The 19,311-nt window shown below is 44.0% G+C and overlaps 1 pseudogene; it reads right to left on the bottom strand.

Moving 5' to 3' along the window:
• Positions 1–16,604: 16,604 nt before the first annotated feature.
• LOC149994457 (large ribosomal subunit protein eL30 pseudogene) lies at positions 16,605–17,774 on the bottom strand (annotated as a pseudogene).
• Between the last annotated feature and the right edge of the window lie 1,537 nt (positions 17,775–19,311).

Genomic DNA, 19,311 nt, shown 5'->3' on the forward strand with positions numbered 1-19,311 from the left:
TGGGCAACACTGATGCTTTCACAAGAATTGTCTCAGCAGTTGCATCAGAAACCCTGACAGGCCAACCATGCGATCAAGGCTGATTTGTTTAAATATCTCAACTTTTCCCCTCCCCAGGTTTCTTCCCCTATTTCTGGTACCCCAGGTTCCTAGGCGACAAAGAAGTCCCCTGAGTTGGTGGGGAGACAAGCTCTCCTTGGGGAGTAGTGCAACAAGGGGCCATGGTGCTCGGGGTGGGGACAGGGGTAATTGCTGTTGGGGTCCTGAGCAGGTCCCCAGAGCACTCAGGGTGCAGAAGTGGGGCTGGACAGAGGTGAGCAAGGGGAGTGTGGCGTGATGATGGGGTGCTCTGGGGCATGCCATGCATAGCAAAGTAGGCTTAGTCCCAGTGAGATGGGCCTGGCGGGAGGGGGAGGGGAGGGTATAGAGGGAACTAGTGGGCACCAAGCTTGGCCTCCGGGATTCTCGAAGAAACCCCGGACAGTATTAATAGTGGACAGCCAAAGACCATGGCCCAGAAGGAAACATGTTGCTGTTGCATATATGACTCTGGAAAGGCAAGGCTGACAAAGTGTATTTCAGTGACACATTCAACACCCCGACCACAGACAAAGGCAGCAAAGTCATTCCTAAAAGCCACAGCCAGACACAGGATGCTCTCTTGCCTCCTGAGACCCTTTGTAGCCATCAAGGAAAGTGGGTGGGAAACAGCCTACCCCGTGCCTCACCCCTGGAATGCTGGAGGCCTGTGTTCGGGGAGCTCTGCAGCCGGGCTTCAGTTGTCTGCCCTCCAGCAGCACCAAGGCCCCCGAGGTGCTGAGCACACTGCCGCTGGCTCTGGCTCAGTCAGAAGCCAGCTCTGAGGACCAGGTGGGCGTTCAATGGGAGCTGGAGGCAAGACCTGGCCCCGCTTCCTCACTAAGAACTCTTCACCTTGCAGCTTTCTCAGGCTTCACTATCCAAAGCTTAGCATTTCAGATCAAATTCAGTAATTATAAAGAAAAAGAAAGAAACTTATTTTTGGCCAAAATTTTTTTTTTATCTCTAGGTCTAAAACTTCCAGAGATGTTCTGAATTCAGCCAAGAAGGGTACTGAGGACAGCTCTGTCAACAGGCTCCAAAGCAAAGTGACAGCCACGCACAGAAGCCAGGACTTAGACAAAGGAAAGGGGATGTCATGGGCACACAAGAAGTGTCCAGGGTGGAGAAAAACTCCACAAGTTCCTTCTCTACAGGCAGGTCATGGCCGTTTTCCACCTGGAATATCTTTGGCCCATGTCCAGATTAAATGCCAGTTAGAAAGCTCTGCCCACTCGCTCTTTCTGGGCAGACAGCAACGATGGTAAGCTCTAATCATTTTTAAAGGTCACAATTGGGAGCGAGCCCTGGAGCGGTCATTTAAAATTCTATTGATCCCTATTTGTAGTCAGGGAAAGAAAATGGGCACTTGGACTGTATTGTAATTATGAGGCTTCCAGGCAACCGTAAATAGATGAGCAATCTCGATACTGGCAAATACCTGGAAGAAGAAATTATTACTCTGGTATGGCACGTTGCTAGGAAAGGTTGAAGATAAAATTGCACATAAAAAAAAATCAATCATTTCTTAGCTAATTTGTCCTGCTCACCACCCATCGGGGTTATCACAATTATCAGAAGTCTGCTGAATATATTAAGAGGGGGGGGGGTCTACTTGCTAAAAATTATCACCAAGAAAGCAATATCTTCACAAGCAGTGGTGACTCTGAGGAGCTGACATTTTGGAGGTGGGTGGGTTCTAGGGTCCACAAAAGATGAGCCTCTTGCTGAGGGACAGGGAAGTGGGGGAAACCAGAGCCATCAAGAGCACCAGCACCCATGGCTGAGGTGCCTTCCATGGACACTGCCAACACCACCTTGAGGCCCACCCTGCTGGTGTTTGGGAGAGGCAGTCTGGGAGGAAGACAGTCTGCTTCTGTCACACAGGGCTGGGCCTGGCACTTTGATATCTATAACTTTAACCCTCACCACAAGCATCGGAAATAAGTATTATTAGCCTCTTCCATTACCAGTGGGGAAATGGAGACACAGTGAGGTTCACACATGTGACTGAGGTCCCACAGAGGTAAGTAGCAGAACAGGGCCCAGAGCTCGCTGGAGGTGGAGACGCGGGTGTCGGTGTCGCAGCCTGCGCCCAGGGCTGGCCCTGCCACTGCCCAGCTCTGCCTCGCCTCTCTGCCACACCTTGACAAATCCCTCTCTCCCTTTGCTTCCTTAGGAGCCTACAAGGCAGGAGGCAAAAATGAGACTTGCCTGATGGCAGATGTTCTCCACCGGAGGGCCTTCTGCCTTCTTCTGGGCTGAGGTTATCTGATGAGAGTCAAGGCTGCAACAGGCCTGAGGGCTCAGCACAGCCCTGCTTGAGGTGGTCTCTCGCATCTGCTCCACCTCATCTGCTAATCCCAGCTTCTCAGATGGATATGGGCAGTGACTCAGCATCCCAGGAACTCCACAACAGCCACCAGTAGAATTGGCAGTATTTCTCTCAAGACTGATGCACATTAGTCCTGATCAGTGTGGCTCAGTTGGTCAGGCATTATCCCACAAAGCGAAAGTTTGATGGTTCAACTCTCAGTTGGTACACATGCCTGAGCTGCAGGTTCAATCCCTGGTCAGGGTGCAAACAAGAGGCAACAAATCGATGTTTCTCTCTCGCATCGACTTTTCTCTCCCTCTCTTTCTCCTTCTTCCTCCCTCTCTCTAAAAATAAATATATATATTTTTTAAAATAGTGATCCACATTAAATCAAGATTCCCTTTACTGGGTAGAGGACCTGAATAGACACTTCTCCAAGGAGGACATACAGAGGTCCCATAGAGATATGAAAAGATGCTCGACATCACTAGCTATCAGACAGATGCAAATTAAAACCACAATGAGACATTCCCTCACTGCTGTCAGAATGACCATCATTAATAAATCAACAAACAAGCGTTGGTGAGGATGTGGAGAAAAGAAAACCCTAGTGCACTGTTGGTGGGAATGCAGACTGGTGCAGCCACTGTGGAAAACAGTATGGAATTTCCTCAAAAAATTAAAAATAGAACTGCCTTATGACCCAGTGATTCCACTGCTGGAAATATACCCTAAGAATCCTGAAACACCAATTCAGAAGAACTTGTGCACCTCCATGATCATAGCAGCGCTATTTATAATAGTTGAGTGTTGGAAACAGCCCAGTGCCCATCAGTAGATGAATGGATCAAAAAACTATGGAATACTACTCAGCAGAAAGAAAGAAGGAAGTCCTACCTTTTGCGACAGGATGAATGGAACCAGAGAGTATTATGCTAAGTGAAATAAGCCAGGCAGCAAAAGACAAAAACCATATGATCTCACCAATAACAGGAATCTCGGTCGGCAGCCGTCCGTCTCGAGAGACGATGGTGTAGCTTCTTAAGAGTCTATCTGCACCGCCGAGAATGGCTGTGCAGTCCGACTCAGGAGTGACACGGTATCTGTCTCCTCCCGTGTTGAATCGACATCTTGCGATGACGCTGGAGTGTCCTCTCCAGTGAAGCTGAAGCTACAGAGCCTGGGCAGGGTGATATGGAGGGTCTGCTGTTGCCCATGCAGCAGACCCCCCCTCTCTTCGCAGCTGAAGGGTCCAAGGGAAAGACGGAGTCAATACAGCTTGGCTTCAGGTGCGCCGCAGGAGTTGCCAGTGTTGACTACAACGTCAAACCGCCTTAGGGACTCCGGCTCCGGATTTTCTGTCGGGGTTTACTCCCTTAGCCTTTCCCCTGAAGAGGTATGCCGCAAGGCAGCGGAGGTTTTTTGGAATCAGAGTTTTCCTTCTCTGATGTGCCCTGACTGGAAGATCGAACCAGCGACACTTAGCTCGCAGGCCGATGCTCAATCCACTGAGCCAAACCAGCCAGGCTAACAGGAATCTAACGAACAAAATAAACAAGAAAAACAGAACCAGAGACAAGGAAACATGGAACAGACTGATAGCTACAGGGTGGGGAGGAGGGAGGGTGGGAATGGTGAAAGGAAGGGGAAGGAACTAGTCAAGGAACATGTATGAATGATGCATGAACATGGACAGTGGAGAGGGGACTGACTGCGGGCTAGGGTGGGGGGCTGGGTGGAGGGGGCAAGTGGTAAAAAAAAAATTGGGACAACTGTAATAGAATAAACAATATAAAAGGGGGGACGATACCCTTTTCTCTGTGTGTAATCAGCACTGCTGGGTGCTGAGGGCAGGGCACATCCGTCAGCCAGACAATGGTGTCACAGGTGTGGTCATGGGGCAACTCTCTCACAGGGATCAAGTATGCTACTTCTAAAAATACACCCCAGGGGAAAAATAAGGGTGTAGATAGAGGATGATGCACAAAGATGTTGATTATAGTGTTGTTTATAATGTGAAAATTGTGAAGAACTTAAATACCCAACAGTTGGGATTGGTCAACAATGGCATTGTTTAGAATATTAATGACCATTACAGTGTTTTATATAGTTTCTAGTGATATAGAGATTTTTATGAAAAAATCTAAACAACCACCACAACAAAAACTAAGGTATAAAATTATGAGACCTTATAAAAATACATATATTACTATGAGGATTACAGGTACTGCAGTTCATCTTTCAGGTAGTTTAGCTCTTTGCAAATTTGTCTACAGTTAGTTATCATCCTCCCTTCTTGTCTCTTGTGACTTTAAAGTGGTGACAGAGTCCAAGCCTGAGCAGGAGCAGCCATGCCTTCAGCAGCCTCAGTTTATCAGAAGGTGCTATTCTTTTTTTCTTTAAATTGTGGTAAAATATGCATAATATAAGATGGACCATTTTAACTACTTTTAAATGTACAGTTCAGTGGCATTAAACACATTCACATTGTTGTACAAACATTGCTACTATTCACTTCCAGAACTTTTTTTATCACCCCCAACCAAAAACTCTGTACCCATTAAACAATAATTCTCCATTTCTCCCTCCCCCACCCCCGAGTAATACTTTACTTTGTGTCTCCATGGGTTTGCCTATTCTAGGTACCTCATAGAAGTGGAATCATACTATATTTGTCCTTTTGCATCTGGCTTATTTCATTTAGTATAATGTCTTCAAGGTTCATCCAAGCTGGCAAAGCCACCCTGCCTTACCTTTATTTAGTCCTCATTGAACTCAGGATGGGTGAGGTTTTTCCTATTCAACAGTTGAAAAAACAGAGACCATGAGGTAGGCCGGAGACTCTTCCTGGGTTTGACTCTGAGTCCATCACCCACTGCAGTCAGCAGAAGATCTGCTGAAAGTGGTCCAGAATCAGGTGAGGAGTTGTGGTCTGCCCTCTTCACACCTATGCAGGCACCCCCGCCCCCAAATCCAGAAAATAAATGGTGCATTCCCCCAAAAAACTTTCCCACAGTTGCTGGGTCTTGCATAAAACTCTCACCCTTTCTGGGCAGCTGGCCTCAGCCTGCCCCTTCCCAAAGCTCTGTTCTGGCTCCTTGGCCCAATAGCCTTCTTCCCACCCATGGGCATAAGGTGTGCATGCTCCCTTGCCCACCCATTGGCCCACTACCCTCCCTGCATTCTGCCCTCTCCCTGCAGCACGCGAAGGCAGACAGCCTCAGTGCAACCCATGGGAGTCAGCTTACCTTGTCCCTTCATCTCTGGAGGGACTTGGTGAGGTTGGAGCAGCAGCACTAACAGGTCTCTCACGTTGAAAGCTCCATTCCTGCCACAGGTGGATTTGTGAAAACTCTGCCTCTATTAAAGGTACAGTTTCCACCACCCAATCACAGCAGTTCATTAATTGATGGAGTCCTCTGTGTGTGTGTGTGTGTGTGTGTGTGTGTGGTGTGGTGTTTGAAGTTTTTTCTTTTAATTTATTTTTATTGTTTTTCTTTTTTTTAAGTATATTTTATTAGTTATGTTGTTACAGTAATCTCATTTTTTCCCCCTTTGCTCTCCCCTCTGCTCAGCAATCCTACCCCTCTTAATTCATGTTCATGGATCGTGCATTTAAGTTCTTTGGCTTCACCCTTTCCTATATTATTCTTAACTTCCCCTGTCTATTTTGTACCAGCCAATTATGCTTCTTAATCCCTGCACCATTTCCCCATTTCTCTCCCTTCCCGCTCTCAGCTGATAACCCTCCAAATGATCCCCATACCAATGATTCTGTTCCTATTCTGATTTGCTTAGTTGGGTTTCGTTTTTTAAATTCAGTTGCTGATAGGTGTGAGTTTGTTGTCATTTTAATGTTCATAATTCTGATCTTCTTTTTCTTAAGTAAGTCCCTCTGACATTTCATATAATAATGGCTTGGTGATGATGAACTCCTTTAGCTTTACCTTGTCTGGGAAGCACTTTACCTGTCCTTCGATTCTAAATGATAGCTTTGCTGGATAGAGTAATCTTTGTTGTAAGTTCTTGCTTTTCATCACATTGAATACTTCTTGCCAGCCCATTCTTGCCTGAAAAGTTTCTTTTCAGAAATCAGCTGATAGTCTTATAGGCACCCCATTGTAGGTAACTCTCTGCTTTTCTCTTGTGCTTTTAATCTTCTCTCTTTATCTTGAACCTTTAGCATTTTATTGATTGATTGATTGATTATGCTGTTACAGTTGTCCCAATTTCTTTCTCCCCTGCTCCCCCCTCCCTCCAGTTGTCCCCCCCACTTAGTCCATGCCCATTGGTTGTGCATATAGTTCTCAACATCTTCCTGTCTACTCCACTCCCTCCTACCATGCTTCTTAATTCCTGCATTATCTTCCTCCTTTTTCCCCCTTCCCCCTCCCCGCTGACCTCCCCCCAATATGTTCCCCGTACCTGTAATTCTTTTTCGCCTCTCCTTGCCTACTTAGTTTGCCTTTGTTTCCGTTCCCCAGCTTCTGTTGTTGGTTGTTGTGATACAGTTTTCATTTGAATGTTCATAATTTTGATCCTCCTTCTTCTAAACTAGTCTCTTTAACATCTCATATAACAGTGGTTTGGGTCTAATAAACTCCTTCAGTTTTACTTTGTCCTGAAAACACTTTCTCTGCCCTTCTATCTTGAATGATAGCTTCGCTGGATAGAGTAATCGTGGTTGTAGGTTTTTGATTTTCATTACTTTGAATATTTCTTGCCAGTCCCTTCTTGCCTGCAGGGTCTCCTTTGAGAAATCAGCTGATAGTCTAATTGAAACCTCTTTATACATAATACTTCTCTCTTGCTGCTTTTAAGATTCTCTTTTTATCTTTAATTTTTGACATTTTTATGATAATGTGTCTTGGTGTGGTCCTTCCTGGGTCCAGCCTAACCGGAACTCTCTGTGCTTCCTGGACCTATAAGTTCATTTCCTTCCCCAAGTTAGGGAAGTTCTGCTTCATTATTTTTTCACATAATTTTTCAATTTCTAGTTCTTCTTCTTCGCCCTCTGGCAATCCTATAATTCGAATATTCATTCGCTTATAGCTGTCCGAGAGGTTTCTGAGCCTCTCCTCATGTTTCTCACTTTTTGTTTCCTTTTTCTGCACTGGTTGACTGTTCCCTCCCTATGATCTGATTTGTTGATTTGATCCATGGCTTTCCCTTCCTCACCACTTATCTTGTATGTATTTTTGTTCATTTCAGCAGGACTAGCCTTCATTTCTTCCCTGTCTTGATTTAGCCCCGCCATTAGGTCTGTAAGCTGCCTTATGACTATAGCTCTGAACTGAGCCTCAGAAAGATTCGCTATTTGTTCATCGGTCAAGGCTTTTATTTGTTTTCTTGATAGCCGTGTGGTTGGTATTTCAATCATTAATTCTGCCATTCTGACCATTTTATTTATCTTTCCTTCTTGGGCGGGCGCTGTCACACCTCCTACACTGTATTGGGCAGAGCCCCGTGTGCTTGTCACAACCTGGCAACCTTTCTCACCACACTGTGGCGCTTTGCGTGGGGGCCCGTGTCCAAGATGGATTCCTGCTGTACTCCCTGCTAGGGATCAGGAAGCCGCCTCCCAATGGGGTCTGCCTTCCCCAGCATTGGAATCGCAAGCCAACTGATCTGGTCTGCAGCCGGGGCCGGGGCCCGCTCCCCGCTCCCAGGCGCTTCTCTCCTCCCCCCAAACACAGGCATCTGCTCACCAGGTCCTGCTGTTCGCCGCTGCGGCTGCCGCCTCCAGCACAGTTCGATCTTTCTCAGCCGTGGGTTCACACTTCCTACCCGTCCGGATGAGTACCACTTGTTTATGACTTCATATGTTGGACTTCCATGTAGCTTTATTTTCTGGAACTTATTATTATTTTTAGTTTTGCGGTAGTTGTAATCCTTCTTAGTTGTAGAGGGAGATAGAGCGTGTTGGTCTATGCCTCCATCTTGGCCGTAAGTTAAAAACCACTTATTGATATACTATAGGGCATAATCCAAATCAGAGGTGGGAAACTTTCAGTACCCGAACCTTTAGCATTTTAATTATGATGTGTCTTGGTGTGGTCCTCCTTGGGTCTAGCTTGTTTGGGACTCTGTGCTTTCTGGACTTGTACGTCTATGTCCTTCACCAAATTTGGCAAGTTTTCCTTCATTATTTTCTTACATAAGCTTTCCATTTCTTGCTTTTCCTCTTCTCCTTCTGGCACCCCTATGGTTCAGATGTTGGTACATTTAAAGTTGTCCCAGAGGTTCCTAGCCTCTCCTCATTTTTTTCAATTCTTGTTTCCTCACTTTGTACTGGTTAACTCTTTTTTCTCCCTTATATTCCAAATCACTGATTTGAACCCCGGTTTCCTTCCCTTCACCATTGGTTTTGTGTGCATTTTCCTTTGTTTCATTAAGCATAGCCTTCACTTCTTCCTTTATGCATTTGCCATACTTAAGCATATCTGTAAGCCTATGAGCATCTTTATCACCAGTGTTTTGAACTCTGTGTCTGTTAGGTCGGCTTATCTCCTCATTTGTTAGGTTGGCTATCTCCTCATCGCTTAGTTCTCCCACAGGAACCTTAATCTGATCCCCCTTTTGGGCCATACTTCTCTTTCCCCTCATCTTGACAGGCTCCTGTGTTTATTTGCCTCTCTGTTGTAGGCAGAGCTGTCGCACCTATTACATTGTAAGGGGCAGAGCCTTAGGGATTTCTCAGTAACAGGTAACCTGTTTCACCACCTTGTAGCGTTGTCTGTGGGGTATGGGTCTGAGAGGGAACAATGCTGCTTGCTCAGCATTCACCCCTTTGCTAGGCACTTCTCCAACTTCTGTATGGGACCGGCACCTCTCTAGCTTTTGCCCTGGGTATCATTCCCAGAGTGGGTGGGTCTGCGGATGTTCTAGGACCATTAGAGTCCTTTAAACAAGTGGACTCTGCTGAGAGACGGGCAGTTTCTTCCACTGTCCTAACCCCTACTGGTTTGCCCAGTCAGAAGCGATGAGGCTTTATTTTTCCTGGCGCTGGGACTGTGAGCTGTGCAGTCTGGTCTCGTGCTAGGAGCACTCCCCAGGTGTCCCTCCCAACTCTTTATAATGTATGACTGCACTTTCTGCTGGCCTGCTGCTGCTGCTGCTGCTGCTGCCACCACCACACCACGTCCTCTCTGCTCCAGCTCCACCCCTCCTACCTGTCTGGATGAGTATTTCTTCTTTATATCTTTGATTATTGAAATTCCATGCAGTTCAATTTTCTGGAACTTCTGGTTGTCTCTAGTTTTGAGGTAGCTGTATTCCTTCTTAGTTGTGGAGGGAGACACAGCATGTCTTCTAGGCCTCCTTCTTGGCCAGAAGACCTATTGTTTTTCTATTATAGTTGTCCCACTTTTCCCCCTTTGCTTCCCCCTCAACCAGACCCACCCCTTCTCCCACAGTCATTCCCACCCCATTGTCCATGTCCATGGGTTATTTATACTAGTTCCTTTACTAAACCCTTCCCCTACTTACCACCCTTCTCCCCCACCAATAACTGTTACTCTGTTCTTTGTTCAATTTTGTTCATTTGTCAGTGTTGTTCATTAGTCTCCTGTATTAGGTGATGTCATATGGTATTTTTCTTTTGTTGCCTGGCTTATTTTGCTAAGCATTATTCTCTCTAGTTCCATCCATGTTGTTGCAAATGGCAGGAGTTCCTTCTTTCTTTCTGCTGCATAGTATTCCATTGTATAAAAGTACCACAGTTTTTGATCCACTCATCTACAGATGGGCACTTAGGTTGTTTCCAGCACTTGGCTATTGTAAATAGCGCTGCTATGAACACAGGGGTGCATAAGTTCTTTTGAATTGGGGTTTCAGGACTCTTTGGGTATAATCCTAGCAGTGGAATCACTGGTTCAAAGGCAGTTCCATTTTTAGTTTTTTGAGGAAATTACATACAGTTTTCCATACTGGTTGCACCAGTCTGCATTTCCACCAACAGTGACCTAGGGTTCCCATTTCTCCACATCCTCTCCAGCACTTGTTTGTTAATTTGTTGATGATGGCCATTCTGACAGGTGTAAAGTGGTATCTCATTGTGGTTTTTGTTTGCATCTCTCTGATGGCTAGTGATGTTGAGCACTCTTTCATATGCCTGTGGACCCTCTGTATATCCTCCTTGAAAAAGTGTTTGTTCAGATCCTTTGCCCATTTTTTAATTGGGCTCTCTTCTTGGTATTGAGATGTGTAAGTTCTTTATATATTTTGGAGATTAATCCCTTGTCTGAGGTATCACTGGCAAATATGTTTTCACATACAGTTGGTTTCCTTTTCATCTTGCTGATGTTTTCTTTTGCTGGGCAGAAACTCTTCAGTTTGATGTAGTCCCATTTCTTTATTCTTTCCTTTATTTCCCTTGCCTTAGGAGATGTATTGGCAAAAATATTGCTACATGAGATATCTGAAATTTTCCTGCCTGTGTTCTCATTTAGGACTTTTATGGTGTCATGGTTACATTTAAGTCTTTGATTCATCTTGAGTTAATTCTGGTATGCAGTGTAAGTTGGTGGTCTAGTTTCATATTTTTTTCATGTCCCTGTCCAGTTCTCATAGCACCATTTTTTGAAGAGGCTCTTCTCACTCCATTTTATGTTCCTCCCTCCTTTGTCAAATATTAGTTGACCATATAGACCAGGGTTTATTTCTGGGCTCTCTATTCTGTTCAATTAATCTATATATCTGTTCTTATGCCAGTACAAGACTGTTTCAATTACCATGTCCTTGTAGTATAGTTTGAGGTCAGGTATTGTGATTTCGCCTATTGTGTTCTTTTGTCTGAAGATTGCTGTGGCTATTCAGGTTCTTTTTGTTGTTGTTCCATATAAATTTTTGAAGTGTTTCTTCTAGGTCTGTGAAATATGTCATTGGTATTTTAATAGGGATTACATTGAACCTATAAATTGCTTTGGGTAGTATGGACATTTTAATGATGTTGGTTCCTCCCATCCATGAATATGGTATATGCTTCCATTTATTTGTATCTTCCTTAATTTCTTTCTTCAGTGTTATGTAGTTTTCCGAGTATAGGTATTTTATCTCTTTGGTTAAGTTTATTCTTAGGTACTTTATTTTTCTTGTTGCTATAGTAAATAATTTTACTATAAAATAAATTATAATAAATTTATTTTTTAGTTTCTATCTCTGATATTTTATTGTTGGTGTACAGAAATGACTTAGATTTTTGAACATTGACTTTGTACCCTGCTGTTTTGCCAAATTCACTTATTAGGTCAAGTAGTTTTTTTAGTGGAATCTATAGGGTTTTCTATGTACACTATCATGTCATCTGCAAATAATGACAGTTTTACTTCCTCTGTTCCAATTTGGATGTCTTTTATTTCTTTTTCTTGTCTGATTGCTGTGGCTAGACCTTCCAACACTATGTTGAATAGGAGTCGAGAGAGTGGACATCCTTGTCTTGTTCCAGATCTCAGGGGGGATGCTTTCAGTTTTTGTCCATTGAGTATGATGTTGGCTTCGGGTTTCTTGTATATGGCTTTTATTGTGTTGAGATATGCTCCCTCTATTTCCATTTTGCTGACAATTTTCATCATAAATGGGTGTTGTACTTTATCAAATGCTTTTTCAGCATCTATTGATATGATCATGTGATTTTTGTTTTTCATTTTGTTTAAGTGGTGTATTACGTTTATTGATTTGCGAATATTAAACCATCCTTGCATCCCTGGAATGAATCCCACTTGATCGTGGTATATGATCTTTTTAATGTGTTGCTGGATCCAGTTTGCCAATATTTTGTTGAGGATTTTAGCATCTATGTTCATCAGCGATATTGGCCTGTAGTTTTCTTTCTTTGTTGTGTCTTGACCTGGTTTTGGGATTAGGATAATACTGGCTTCATAGAAAGGAGTCTTCCTTCTTCTTGGATTTTTTGGAATAGTTTGAGAAGGGTAGGTGTTAGTTCTTCCCTAAATGTTTTGTAAAATTCACCTGTGAAGCCATCCAGTGTTGGGCTTTTGTGTGCTGGGAGTTTTTTGATTACTGCTTCAATTTCACTCTTCGCTATTAGTCTGTTCAGGCTTTCTGCTTCTTCTTGATTCAGTTTTGGAAGATTATATGTTTCTCAAAATTTGTCCATTTTATCTAGGTTGTCAAATTTCTTGGCATACAGTTGTTTGTAATAACTTCTTACAATCTTTTGTATTTCTGTGATACTGGTTGTGACTTCTCCTCTTTCATTTCTGATTTTGTTTATTTGAGTCCTCTCTCTTTTTTTCTTGATGAGCTTGGCTAAAGGCTTGTAGCTTTTGTTTATCTTTTCAAAGAACCAGCTCCTCCTTTTGTTGACCTTTTGAGTTGTTTGTTTAGTCTCTATGTCATTTAATTCTGCTCAGATCTTCATTATTTCCTTCCTTCTACTCGCTCTGGGCTTTGTTTTTCATTGTTCTTCTAGTTCTTGTTGCTGTAGGGTTAGATTTTTTATTTGAGATTCTTCTATCTTTTTTAGGTAGGCCTGTATTGCTATGAAGTTTCCTCTCAGGACTGCTTTTGCTGTGTCCTATAGGTTTTGGGTTGTTGTGTGTTCATTATCATTTGTTTCCAGAAACTTTTCGGTTTCTTCCTTGATGTCATTGTTAACCCATTCATTATTTAATATCATGTTATTCATTCTCCATGAGTTTTAATGCCTTTGAGTTTTTCCCTTGATGTTGATTTTACTTTCAAGGCATTGTGATTTGAGAAGATGCTTGATATAATTTCAATTTTCTAGAATTTGTTGAGGCTTGTTTTGTGTCCTACCATGTAGTCTATCTTTGAAATATTCCATGGCACTTAAAAGAATGTATATTTTGCTTCTTTGGGGTGAAGAGTTCTATATATATCAACTAATTCCATTTGATCTAGAGTGTAGTTCAATGCCTCAATATCTGTGGTGTTCCTTTGCTTCGAAGATCTGTCCATTGTTGACAATGGGGTGTTAAAAGTCCCCTACTGTGAGTGTGTTGCTGTTGATATCCTTCTTGTAGTCTTCCAATATTTCCTTACATATTTGGGTGCTCCTATGTTGAGTGCATATATGTTTACCATGTCTATATCTTCTTGATCGATTGTTCCCTTAAGTATTATGAAATGTTCTTTTTTGTCTCTTTTTATGGCCTTTGCTGTGAAATTTGCTTTGTCTGATATAAGTATTGTCACTCCAGCTTTTTTTTTATGTCCATTTTCTTGGAATACTTTTTTCCATTCCTTTACTCTCAGTCTGTGTAAATCTTTTGTTTTGAGATGTATCTCTTGCAGACAGCATATATGTGGGTCATATTTTCATATCCATTTCACTACTCTATGTCTTTTGATTGGAGCATTTAATCCACTTACATTTAAGGTCATTGTCTACAGGTATTTATTTATTTCCTTTTGTTCCTGTTTCCTTTTCCCCTCTCTTTTTCTTAAAGCATTCCTTTTAGCATCTCTTGCAGTGCTGGTTTGCTGGAGATGTATTTTTTTAGTCTTCCTTTGTCTGGGTAACTCCTTGTTTCACCTTCCATTTTGGAAGAGAGCCTTGCTGGGTAGAGTAGTCTTGGTTGTAGGCCTTTGTTTTTCATTGCTTGAAATATTTTTTGCCATTCTCTTCTGGCTTGTAGCAGTTGATAGTCTTATTGGAGCTCCCTTGTATGTTATTTGCTGTTTTTCTCTTGCTTCCTTTAGGATTATCTCTTTGTCTTTAAATGTTGCCATTTTAATCATGATGTGCCTTATAGTGGGCCTTTAGGAGTTCATCTTTCTTGGGACACTCTGTGCTCCCTGGACTTGCATGACTTTTTCTCTCATCAAGTTAGGAAAACATTTTGTCATTACTTTTCCAATCAGGTTTTCTATTCCATGCTCCTCTTTTTCTCCTTCTTTTATCTCTATTATACAGATATTGTTTCATTTTATGTTGTCCTTAAGTTCTCTTAAACCTTCTTCATTCTTTTTCAGTCTTTTTTCATTTTGTTGCATTGTCTGAGAATTTTTTTCTATGTTGTCCTCTAACTCACTGATCCAATCCTCTGCTTTGTTTAGCCTGCTTTTGATTGACTCTACTGTTCATAAATCGTATTCTTCATTTCTCCCTGGTTCTTCTTGATAGTTTCTGTGTCCTTTTTTATGCTGGTGTAATTCTCAGTAAGTTCCTTGTAGCTTTTCTGGAGTTCTTTGTAGTTTCCCTGGAGTTTGTTGTAGTTTTGTTTGAGTTTGTTGAGTTCATTGAGCTGCCTCAGTACTATTGTTTTGAATTCCATGTCTGATAGTTTCCTTGCCTCTATTTCATCTATCCTTCCTTCTGGGAATTCCTCCTTTCCTTTTGGTAGGGTGTTGTTCCTGTTCAGTGGGGTGTTGTTCCACCTCTTCATTTTGGGTGGCCGATCTTGTTTGTTTCTGCTTCTTATATTGATCTGCTTTTATCTTCTGCCTTTGTAGTGTGATCTGTGGTAGGAATCTGTGTGATTCAGTGATGCAGATTCAGTGGGCATCCCAAGAGCATCAAGTTAAGGAGATCAAGGAATCTGCAACACTGAATCATACATATTCCTTTACCTCCTTAACTTGGTGTTCTTGGGATACCCCTTATGCCTTTTATTTGGACTCCCTAGTACTTTTTTGGTTTTGTTTGTTGTGCTGCTCTTTGGTGGGTCCTTCCTTTAAATTAGCTGACTGAGAGCCACTCTACCCACTTCTAACAGTTGTTGAGCTGCCTCTGGGTGATGCCTCTTAGAGGGGAGTAGTCTGCTTATGAGATTTCTCCTGTAGCACTGAGGTTGAGTCTGCCCTGGGATCTGGTCTGCTGCGCCTCCAATTTTTTTCTCCAGAACCTGCATCCAAAGTTTTCCTATAGCTCCTCTAGTTCATTTCACCTTCTTTCAGATGTAGTCCAGGTTGAGTGTGGGAAGTGTGGTTTTTTCTGCCAGCTGGCAGGCGGGCCCAGGCAGCGGGAAGGTGTTAGGGTCGGGGCGTTCCCTTGCACTGGCTGGCATGTGCCGGACTGATAGCTATTCCTGTTCCTGTTCTGGCAGTGGGCAGACCAGGGGCATTCCACCACGCTGGCAGGTGTGCACACGGGCCAGTAGCTTTCCCCTGCTCTGGTTGTGGGCGGGCCAGGAGTGTTCCACTGTGCTGGCTGGCATATGCGCAGGTCAGTAGCAATCACCTGCTCTGGTGTGTGGGCAGGCTGGGAGCATTCTGCCATGCTGGCTGGTGGTGGGTGTGGGGGCCGAGCACATCCCTGCAAGTGGGCTCCTGTGTATGTGTTTCTCAAGGATCTCTTCCCACCCTTAGCCTTTCCTCCCCATCCGCAAAAAACAATCAATAAATTTTTTAAAATTTAAAAAAGAAAAAGAAAAATGTAAACCACAAAAGCAAAACAAGCAAACAAACAAAAACCACTGCTCCCAGCCTACCAGAGCCAGATGTCACCTGGCCAACTCCTGGCTCTGCCGGCAGGCACAGCCTGGATCTCCACCTCTGACTGCTCTCAGGGGAGACCACGGACACTAAGAAAACTTTGTGCTCCTCCAGCCGCTGCCCAGGGAGCCAAGCCAGCCAGAACTCATGCCTCTCCCGTGTCTCCTCTGTGTACCTCACCAGACAGGTTACTCAAAGGCGGCCTCCTCTGCTGCCTGCAGTGCGTAGGCTCAACTCCCACCAGTATAACCAAATGTTAACAGATGCTCTGTCCACATTCAGCTGAAACTATAGACCAGTCTCAGAGCAAGCAAGGGCAGCCTCTCCTCACTCATCTGTCATCTTCTTTTCTCTCCTGATGGAGTACTCTTAAACAAGTGTAATATCTGTTAACAATACACACCTGATAGAATCTATTACCTGTGAAGTGATGCTAGGCAATTATCAGGTTTCTAATCTGTTTAATGCAACACATTACATCACTACTATGGTACAATAACCTTGGAAATGGTAGTTTTGTCCTTCTGTGTTTCATTTTAATGTGATTATAACAGGAAATCCCGACAGTCCTGTGCCTGCAACACCTGACTTTACTCAAATCTCTCCCCTCATCCCAGCCTGGATGACCATAGGGCCTCTTCAATAGCTTCTCTGCCTTCGCCCTTGACTTCTTCAAGTCCATTGACCCATGAAAGCCACAGTGACTTTTTGTTGTTATTGTTGTTTTTGCTTTTTTTTTTTTTTTAAACCAAGCTCTGGCCAGTTTCATTAAAGAAAATTTTTTCATGATTTACTGTTCACCAGTCTGTTGTGTCATGCTTCTAACAATATCATAATTAACTAGATCAATGACAGCCAGTGTGCATACTTGGTAGTATTTTCCACATGCTGCACTCAAGTCAGTACCATTGTCACTGTAGTGAAGAGCACCAGTCTTGGCCAGTATGGCATAGTACATTATTTCAGATTTCCTCAAGGCTGGACAACTGTTGGTGAGCGTGACAGCTTCGCTTTGCCTTGTCTGATCATTTTTAGAGTCTGCCTGTACCCCAGCATGTACTTTCCACTTTTCATAACAAGTTGGAGCCTAGAGTTGATCGACTCCAGTAACTTTTTTGCTTTCTTTGCGGCCACCGTCTTTGAGCCTTAGGTGTGGGACATCCACCAACCAAGAGCAGCCGCCAAGATGGTCAGGGAGCGTGGAAGAAACCACAGTGACTTTTTGAAAATGTAAATGAGATAATGTTATTCTCTGCTTCAAAAGCTCCAACAGCTTTACCTGGTGACTAGACACACCTAACACTCTTCATGGTTTACAGTGCCCTTTGGGATGTGACCCGGCAGCCTCTGGCCTCATCCTTCCACCCTTCCTCTCATTCCCTGCTGCAGGCACATAGCTTCCTCCCTCTCCCCTGAGCACTCACCCAGGGCCTATGCACTGTCACACCCTCTCCCAGTTCTCTGCTCAATTCCCATGAGCTAGGGCAGTTGTCACCTCCTCAGAGAGGCCTTTTCCAGCTGGTCCTGCCGAAGTAGCCCTGTCGCTCTCCATCACATTGCCCTGATTTATGTCTTGATGCATATTATTAGTATCTGAAAAGGTTTCTTCTATATTACATCTTTACTCTCCAAGGACAGGAGCTTTGTGTGTTCATAATTGCTGTATCCTCAGGGACTATCACAGATTAGACAATAATGTTTGTTGACTGACTGATGGAATAATCTTTTATAAAAAAAAAAATAAATAAGACCCCTCCTTTTACACCAGTTCTCCCTCAGCCTCTGTCCTACAGTTTTATTCCTTGAAGGAGTGTGCTTGCTTATCAGCGCCACTTCCCCATACCATAGCTACTCCCACCCACCACAATTAGACTCTACCCCTTTGCTCCACTACAGCAGTTCTCACCAAGGCCATAAGTGCCACCTCACCCACTCCAGTGGCCTCCAGAGCCTTAGCCATGCCCTAGGCCAAACTGCCTGGACACCCAGAGCATGCAAACCCAGCCTTGATGACTAGACTCGGCACTGTCTGCCACCACTGCTCTTCTTCCTGGCTTCCCCACTCCTGCACTTGCCCAATCTGGAAACTCGGGAGCCCAGGCCAATGCTCTCTGTGTCCTAACTGCATCCCCTGGGCACACCTAATTTCAGTATGGCAACTGTGCACAGTCCTGTGCACACAGCTTGGGTCCCACCTTTAATGCACCCCTCAACATCCATCAGACTTCTCAGTAGCCACTCAGCAGGGGGTGGAGGGATAAAGCCCCAGGGCCAATGTGATGGTGAATTCTGTGTCTCCTTGACTAGACCATGGAATGCCCAGATATTTGGTCAAACCTTGGTCTGGGTGTTTCTGTGAGGGTGTTTTTGGTGAAATTGGCATTTGAATTGGTAGACTAAATAAAGGAAATTTCTCTCCCAGTGTGGGTGGGCCTCATCCAGTCAGTGGGAGAACTGAATAGAACATAAAGGCTGAGTAAGAGGGAACTCCTCCTGCCCGGCTGCCTGGAGCTTGGACTTAAACTGGAACTTGGCTCTTCTCAGGTCTCCAGCTTGCTGGCTATAGATCTTGGAACTTGTTAGCTTCCATAATCATGTGAGCCAATTCCTTTTAATAAAAATACATACATATACATGTCTCCTAATGCTTCTGTTTCTCTGAAATGCTGACTAATACAGGCAACCCTCAACCACAGCGAGATGGGAGCCAGAGGATAAGTGTCCAGCTTCTGGTCCTTCTACAGGACAATTCAGAGGCATATTTCACATGGTTCCTCTTCCAGTGCAGTCACCAGCTCAGTCATGTACCTCTGTAGGAGTCTTCCCTTCCCTCTGCTTTCTGGGCTCACTTCTGCACCCAGAGCTGAGTCTTGGACTGGTTTTCAGCAGAACGCAACCTGGGAACTTCCTACATGTCTCCCACACTCCCCCCAAAACACACCCAGTCTGATGAATTCTACCCTGAAGTCTCTCTGACACCATATGTATTAGTTCCCTGTGGCTGTTGTAGCAAACAATCACAAATTTGGTGGCATAGAACAACAGAAATGTATTCTCTGACGGTTCTGAAGGCCAGAGGTTAGAAATCAGTGTCCCTGGGCACTCGGCCAGCCACCGTCCTCCCAGAGACTCTAGGAAAGAACTTGTTCTGGGCCTCCTCCAGTTTCTGGGGCTGCTGGCCTTGCTTGGCCTGTGGCTGCATCACTCCTGGCTTTGTGTCTGCAGTCACATGGCCCTCTCCTCTTCTGTCTGTATCAGATCTCCCCCACATTCCTCATAAGGATACGTGATTGCATTTAGGGACCACCTGGATCAATCCAGGATAATCTCCCCATCTCAAAATCGTTAACTTAATCATGCCTACAAAATCCTTTGCCATATATAGTTACGGCCACAAGCTTCAGGATTAAAACCTGATATCTTTGCGGGGGACATTATTCAGCCACCACAAGTCTCATCATCACCCGTTCCATGATCTATTGTGAATGGCCTCCTGT

This window comes from Furipterus horrens, unplaced genomic scaffold (genome assembly GCF_987537825.1).
Source record: "Furipterus horrens unplaced genomic scaffold, mFurHor1.1.pri manual_scaffold_13, whole genome shotgun sequence".
NCBI classification, from domain to species: Eukaryota; Metazoa; Chordata; class Mammalia; order Chiroptera; family Furipteridae; genus Furipterus; species Furipterus horrens.